At 37.9% G+C, this 8,186-nt stretch overlaps 1 long non-coding RNA gene across 1 annotated transcript; it reads left to right on the top strand.

Moving 5' to 3' along the window:
• The first annotated feature begins 1,414 nt into the window (after nucleotides 1-1,414).
• Nucleotides 1,415-6,346, top strand: LOC147648219 (uncharacterized). Its single transcript, XR_015280117.1, has 4 exons — nucleotides 1,415-1,771; nucleotides 1,851-1,956; nucleotides 2,382-2,552; nucleotides 2,674-6,346. It is a non-coding gene; the product is annotated as an uncharacterized LOC147648219 (long non-coding RNA).
• The last annotated feature ends 1,840 nt before the right edge of the window (nucleotides 6,347-8,186 follow it).

The raw sequence follows: 8,186 nt of genomic DNA, 5'->3' as shown, positions 1-8,186 counted from the left end.
TTGGTAATTTTTTTCACACTGGAACTAGATGAAGGAATGATATGAAAAGCTTTTTATAAGTTAATTGAAACAAAATTATGACTTTACTACTATTCTGCATTGGCATTTAACTGAATTTGTAAGACATGCACAAGAAAGGATTGATTAGGGTAAGCACAATCAATTGGAAGAGTCTTTACTCATTGTGTGATGCAGAATGAATTTTAGTGTGAGTTCCCAAAATTATAGTGAGGAAATAAGCCTGTAGATCTATACGTCTATGTGTCTAAGGATATATAGATACATAAATATTCTTGGGCAATAGTAAGTTTGCTGGACTGCTGTGGGTTGCATGGAGTTATGGTTTAATTCCAGCCCTTTGAATTCAAACCTGTTTCCTTGAATTTTCTAATAGTGCAGTTGAATCACTCCTCTAATTTCATGAGACATCTTTTGAAAACCTGATGTGACTGTTGTGTTTTCCTGAAAATTGTTGCCTGAACAAACATAAGCAAACCCTGAAAGTTGTATTCATATACCATTTTTTGCATGCACGACAAAACAGCATGATGATTACAGTCTACAGGATGGGTTTTGAAAACAATGTAGTGCCACAGATGGCCAAGAGATTTAAGACTTTACCTTTGCTTTTACTAAACATAGAATTATTTGGATTGGAGAACTTATTAAAAGTGATCTAGTCCAGGCCCCTGCAATGAGCAGGGATACCTTGACCAGTTTGCTCAGATCCCTGCCCAACCTGACCTTGAAGGTTTCCAGAGAAGGAGAATCTACAACCTTTTTGTAAAACCCATACCAGTGTTTCAGCACGCTCATTGTAAAAAAATATCTCTTTTATATCTGGTCTAAATTGACTTTTCATGTAAAGCCATTAACTCTTGTCCTATCGCTACATTCCCTACTAAAAAGCCTGTTCCTATCTTTCATAAAAGCCCCATAATAAGAAAAATTATAATAAGTTTTTCCCAGAGCCTTTTCTCCTTAGGACTGGACAACCTCATCTCTCAGCCTTTCTTTATACAAGAAGCGTCCCATCTCTCTGCTCAGTCTTTGTGTCTCCGCTGACCCACTCCAACAGATCCATATCTTTCTTGTACTGAGAACCCCAGAGATGGATGCAGTGGAGTCCAAGTGGAGTCTCATGACTATGGAGAAGAGAGACAAAATCACCTCCCTTGGACATCTGGTCCCTCTTTTTTTGACACAGCCCTGGATGCAGTTGGCCCTCTGGGCTGTGTTAATACATTATTGGCTCATGTGCAGTTTTTCAGCCACCAGTTGTCCTAAGCCCTTCTTGGTAGGGCTATTCTTGATATCTTCTTCCTCCTGCAATGTATCCTGTAATGATATCAGGCTGCCTCATTGCAGGTGCAAGAGCTTGCCCTTCACCTTCTTGAACCTCATGAGGTTCACCTGGGCCCACTTAAGCTTGTCTAGGATGGATGTCACCTCTGGATGATGACTACCCAACCACTTCCTTATCCCCTGAACAGCCACCAATCAAAAAAATCCATCTCTCTCTTTAGAGAGAAGGACATTTTGTGGTGGCTGTCAAAGACCTTACTAAGTCCAGAAAAATGGCATGCATAACCCTTCCCTCATGTGCTGATGTAGCCACTCCATCACAGAAGGCCACCAGCTTGGTCAGGCACCACTTTCCCTTGATGAAGCCATGCTGGCTGTCTCATATCTCCTTCTTGTTGTCCATGTGCCTTAGCAGAGCTTCTAGGAGGATCTCTTCCATGATCTTCCCAAGCAGAACCTCACAGAGGTGAGACTGACAGGTTTGTAGCTCCCTGGATCCTCCTTTATACCCTTTCATACAAGGGGTACAATGTTTCCTTTCCCAGTCACCTGTGACTTCAGGTGACTGCCATGATGACTTAAATTTGTGAAGATTGACTCAGCAATTATGTCATCGAATTCCTTCAGGACTCTGGGATGCATCTCGTTCAGGTATCACTCACTATGTTTACATTCCTCAGGAGGTTTTTATCTGATCTTCTCCTTCCCTGGGAGGGATTTTACTTCCCCAGGCCTTGACTATCAATCCATCCCCTTGGGAGGTGTGGGAAGAGAGGCTGCTGTTGAAGACTGAGGCATGAAAAATTGTTGAGTACCTGTCTTTATCCGTTGTTACCAGTTTGCCAGTCATGTTCACCAGGGGTTGTACAAACTTTTGCTTTTTGTTTCCAGGCTGACATGCCTGTTGATGCATGTCTTCTTGTAAGTATTTGCATCCTTTGTGATTTTCAGCTCCAGCTTCACCTTGTCCTTCCTCATTCCATCTTCACACAAGCAGATTGTATTCTTCAACTCTTCCTGGGGGTATCTTTCCCCAGATTGTGTATTTCCTTCTTGCCCTTTTATTTTTCCAGCAGGTCTTGACTCAACCATGCAGGTCTTTTATCTTCATGATTTCTTATATGTGGGAACCAAGATTTTTGGACCTCTGTGGAAGGTGTCCTTGAAGGTCTGCCAGCTCTGCTCCTCTCCTACGTTGCTGGGGGCAGTTTCCCAGGGGGTCCTACAGAACAATGCCTTAAATACCGGTAAGTTTTCTTTCCTAAAATTTAGGGTCCTGAAATTACTCTTTGCCTGACTCCTGTGCTTGAGGACTGTGAATTCTGCTGGTGCATTATGACTGCAGCCCAATCACACCTCTCTTCTCAGCTCACCCATTCTGGTCACCATCGCATCCAGTACCACATCCCCTCTGCTTGGTCTATTACTTGGCTAAAGATGATATCCTCAATGATCTTCTGGAGTCTCCTGGATTCCCTATAGCTTGCTGTGCTACTTTCTCAGCAGGTGGTTGTTGGTAAAGAAAGTTTTTTAACTCATAATTAATTGTGGCATGTCCATTTATTTATTCCTGAAATTTAGAAGATGAATTCTGAAAAGTAGTTTGTAGTGTTTATGCTGTGACACTTGAATTTTCAACTTAATGCATTTATGAAAAGGATTAGGTGAAGTAACTATCTGGGATGACAGGGAACAGGATGCAAGAAAGAGATTTTTTCAGGGTTTTATGTCCTATAAAAGAAGTTCTCACAGTTAAAAATCCTTTTTAACAAAGGTTTTTTATTTAGAGATGTTAGACATTTTAATTTTCCCTCATTGTTTAATCAGGGAAGACTTAAAAAATTTTATTATTGCAGATATTTTACTCTGTGTACTTTAATCTCATCCATTAATGTCTGGCTTGTTCAAACCTTTTGATATGGTTGAGGCATGCTTTAATATATCAAAATTACAGACTAGTTTTTGTCATCAATACGTTTTTGTCATCAATACTTTTTTGTACGAACTTAGTCTGAAAAATTTAGTATAGGGTAAGAATATATTTAAAGAAACCATAAAAGCCTTATTTACTAAAAATGATCTAAAATGACTTACTTAAAAAAAAAGACCATGAAGAAATGAATTACTTAGTTCAACTGCAGCCTGGTAATGCTGTCTGCAAAATGAATATTTTGATGCTAGAAACTGCTGTTACCAGGGGAAGAAATATGTTTGACTGTTGAGATGGTGCAATTTATTTCTTACATTTAAACAAAATATCAAGGATGAGAAAACCGTAATATCTCTGTGGAGATTGAATCATCAAAGACCATTGCCAAAGTGAAAGATGCTACAGAAAGATAACCTGACTCTTGCAAGGCTCTTCCCTTTTATGTAGCATTTCATGGTTCCCATCAAAGTCAAACTCTATGTGGTTTTGTGTTGACAACTCTCACTCTCATGGCAAGGAGGTAAAGCCTACATAATGTATCTAAAATTATATATTGTACATATGAATCAAGTTATATACTGTATGTGTAGCTACACACCCACACACATACATATACACACAGCAAAATTCAAGAGACAAGTATGTGAGCACTTTTCCCTATTTTAGTCTGTTCAGCTTTTTGTTCCATCTTCACAACAGCTTCTAGAAAATAAAGGGAAGGGAAGAAGGAAGGGATCCAGGTATTGAAGTGTCCCAGCTATGCTGGAAGGCTGAGTCCATTTTCCACCAGAGATTAGAGGGATACGGCTTATCCCTAATTACTGGTATACAGTGCAGGTGAACACTTAAAAAGTTAAAGAAATGCATGTGGAAATCGCAAAGGCAATTTTTAATTTTTTTAAATTCTCTGACTCTTATTCAACTTCCTTTTGTCAAACATTCCCACTTGCTTTATTGAAAGAAAAAGATATAAATGACCTGTAAAGAGTACCTCCAGCTTGTCAGGGGCAAGTCAAAAGATTTTATATAGTCTTTTATATATCTGAAAAAACATAATCAGAACAATATTTATAGTTGTTGATAGCTGGACTTACAAATGTTACTATAGCAGCGCCAGTGCTTTCCTCTGTTAAACAAGGAAAAAGAAATTTTTTTTGCATGGTCACCATATGAAAACTTTTATTACAACACAGCTGAGCAAATGAAAAAGAAGATTTACAGGAACTAGTATAATACAAGGGAGCTTTTTACAAGTTTGCAAACAGCCCATGTTGGTTTACTTATGTACTTCTGTGTGTTTATAATTTTTCCCCCATTTGATGATTAGTATTCTCACACCTAGTTTTAAAGTTTACAAGGTAGAGTCCAAAGATACTTTCAGACTTATTTGAATCAAATGATAATTTGTGATGCTTTATTGTTTTTTTTTTTTTTAAATCTTGTATCAACTACCATGTCTAAAATATAATTAGTGTTTGGAAACAGAAATTGAGAGAAACTGTGAATAAAGTTATAGGTGATACCAAACATAACTAGGAGGAAGAGAGAGTTTCATCTAAAAGTAAAATCTTATATGCAGTTGTAAAAATATCTTAAAGTGTAGTCTTCAAAGAAGAAATATTATGTCCACTTCCTAGTTTGCAATATTCCTTAATTAATTAAAATATTTCCTTTTGCACATATTTTCAATAAAACTGAAGAAAATGTCAATCTGGAAATCATGCCTTACTTGCAAACATTATCACAATAATTTCAGATTGTAATATGCACAATAAGTTTCTCTAGATCTTGGCCGTATCACACTTGTTCAGAAATTTATTGTGTAAAATACTCTGCATGTGGGAAAAAAGAAATGCATGTTGCTGGTAAAAATAGAGAGAGGTCCCTGATGGACCTAGAAAACCAAAGGAAAATACCACAAAGGACTCTAAACTGAAGTAGATGTGTGTCCCATATTAATTTCATGTGAGATTTCAACACAGGATTCAGTCTCCTCCAAGAGCCCTTGAACATATGGAAAAATCCTACTAACTCCTTTCAGACTTTGCATAGATAGGAGAGTTATGGGAGTGTTGAGTAGTGAGAGTGGAGAATAAGAGAATGGTTTGACATTAGTTACAGCATGCAGGCATTCTCTAGGACTTGTCATAGCTGAAGTAACAATTGCATTTTTAAATTAAGGGTGCTTGGAGGCTTAGAGATGAGCTGGTGCAGCTTTGGTATGCAAACAGCAAGACATTTTTAGCATGTACTTGGTTTCTCACAGAATTTTTCATGTAAAGAGAAAGGTTCCGTTTTTACATTGACTTAGCTTCAAGCACTTGCAGAACAAGTTTGTATGTACAAACAATATTTGTTTGTAGCAAAGGATGAGATTGCTTTCTTCTGGGTCAGAATAGGTGTGCTGAGAGTAAGTAACTTACTGCTCCACATTCAAACCTCAAGGATTTGATCCATTTTGTGCCCTTATGGAGGAAAAGCTATCACAAAATTGACACAGGGCAGCCTCCCTGCCAGGCCTTAGTTAAAGGTGCTTCCTGACAATCTGTAAGAAGTATTTGGGATGGATGATGTGTATGTTGATTCGAAACCACTACAGGGGATTACAATATATTCAAGGAAGATGAGGATGAGAGCTGTTGCAGCTGTGTCCCAGAGATATGTAAGGAAAGCACAGAGCAGGCCTGGATTGTAGTACAGATGCTCTTATAACTTTTGTATCAGTACAGAATTTCTGTGACGTGTATTTTGCACTTGCATCTGTTGATGATTTTTGCCCCTCAGTGCTGTCTGCCCAAAGTGTGCACTGCCCCTGTGTTGCAGTGGCTTTGGTCAGCAGAAAACTTTGGGCATGTGAAATGTATCCTGTGTTCTCAGATCCAACACTGAGGAAGGATTCTTTCCTCTCTTTGCTGTAGAGTGACTCCATCTACCTGATATTTATGATGTCTATGTTACCTTGTATTCCTCACTGTGAGATGGAAAGAATTATGAAGATGAGCAGAAATATTTCAGTATTAATTTTATGTTCAAGCTGCTGATTTGGAAGCAGGTGTTTATATGGGATATATGTGAAATATCCCAAATGCAATAAATAAAAAGAACAGTCTTTAAATTATGTGATTGGTGGTGGCTTTCTGGTGCATAAGTAACTGAGCTGAATTTTCACACCTAAATTTACAAATTTACTAATTTCACGTGGTGAGATGGGCAAAGAATGTTGCTTCTGTGCCCACCAACAGTCATTAAAGATGGAAAGTGTCACAAGAGGTGAAACATTTTTGAGTGCGACTTTTGAAGACCAGCTGAGATAACAGGATGGGTTTAATGATAATGACGGCTGATTATGTGTGCTTCCTCTGCTGGAAAAGGATTTAAAATCAACTATACTTAATCTCATTGACCTGGTATTTAACTCCAGAACTTCTGGTGTTTCCTAGCATGCTGTATGTTACAAACAGAATCCAGAATATCTTTTATGCTTGTGTCTTTCTTTTGTTGAAGCCATTTCTATAAAATGTTGGGGGAAAAGTGAAAAAAATATACAATATATTCTGGGGAAATAACCTGTCTTTTTCTGACAAAAATTGATAGAGGAGTAATATAATCCCATCTAAATAGGATCCAAATTTATGCCATATATAATGAGAAAGAGGTAAAACACTATAAATGCCATAATTTTCTTGTTTTGCAACATTTTTAAATGGCTGGAGGTGATTTTATGATTCCTGACCAGTGAATCTAACATGTATGAAGGACTGGAGACTATGAATTTTAGCCTTTGGCTCCTACAGACCTGGAAGATGTAAGACCCAAAAAAATGAAGGCAGGTAAATATTAATTTTTCTACTTTTCTTTGAAAAATAATCAAGCAAATTCTTCTGGACACTTCTCCTGTACTTCTGGACAGTTCTCTTCTCCTCTTCTCTGTCTTCAGTCTACATGGTCTTTGAAGACATTTGTGATAATGCAATGAAAGACCAGCACGTATAAATATTTGACTGAATTAATTTATTTATTAAAATGATCCCGTTATAGCTCAACGTTTTCTCCATATTATTAAATGTTATTTCACCTGCTCAAAACAAAATAAAAAACTTTATCACTTACTGCTCTAAACCTACACGCTGTTTCAGATCCTAACATTGCTAAACAATAATGTTGGAAAAAAATGAGTTGAGGCAATAGGAAGAAAACAGAAATAATAATTTTTCACAGCAGCACAATGCTCTTTTGAAGCACTGCTAAGTCATATATCACCTGTGCTTTGTTTCAGGTCCCTTCTCACAGAAAGGAAACGTATGCATGGGAAAAGTTAGAGTGTCAGAAAGTTTGACTTCATTACAAAAAACCAACAAACAAGAACGACAGCTTTTCTTGTTCATTAAAATAAGGAAAAAATCCATTCCTTGTCGCAGCTGAGACAGACATGACACAACACTGTGGTACATGCAGCAGCAGCAGCGAGTTTTATTGAGTAGAGCTCCTTTATACAGGGTTTTTAAAAAACAGCGCGTCCAATTCCAATTGGCTAAAATTTGGTTACCACCTGGCTCACTGCCCATGCCTGTCTTCATGTTCACCAGGGATTGTTTGAATTTGAATCTCTGGGCTTCTCAATGCCTTCTTCAAAGAGATGTTTACTTCTATCCCTTGATGGCAAAGGCAAGTTGAGTTATGGTCAGGATCTCCTATGACTGTGAGGGCTCCAGGCTAGCTGTCAGCAGTCACAATTCCTGTGTACACTCTGCAGGCCCCTTCCATTATGCAGTGTCCGGCTGGGAAATGAACAACAAATTTTTTTCTTTTATTTACTTTTTTTTTTTTTCCTTTTTCTACTGCAGTTAACACTTTCTCAGCTTTCAGAAAGAAACTCCATCTCTTCTTTCATTAAGATTTTATATGAATACCTGCTCACTAGAAAATGGCCTTCTGTCTGCCTGGTGCTTGC

This window comes from Cyanistes caeruleus, chromosome Z (genome assembly GCF_971803275.1).
Source record: "Cyanistes caeruleus chromosome Z, bCyaCae1.hap1.1, whole genome shotgun sequence".
NCBI lineage: Eukaryota > Metazoa > Chordata > Aves > Passeriformes > Paridae > Cyanistes > Cyanistes caeruleus.
The sequence above is the reverse complement of the archived record's forward strand: the minus strand, read 5'-3'. Positions and strand labels throughout refer to the sequence as shown.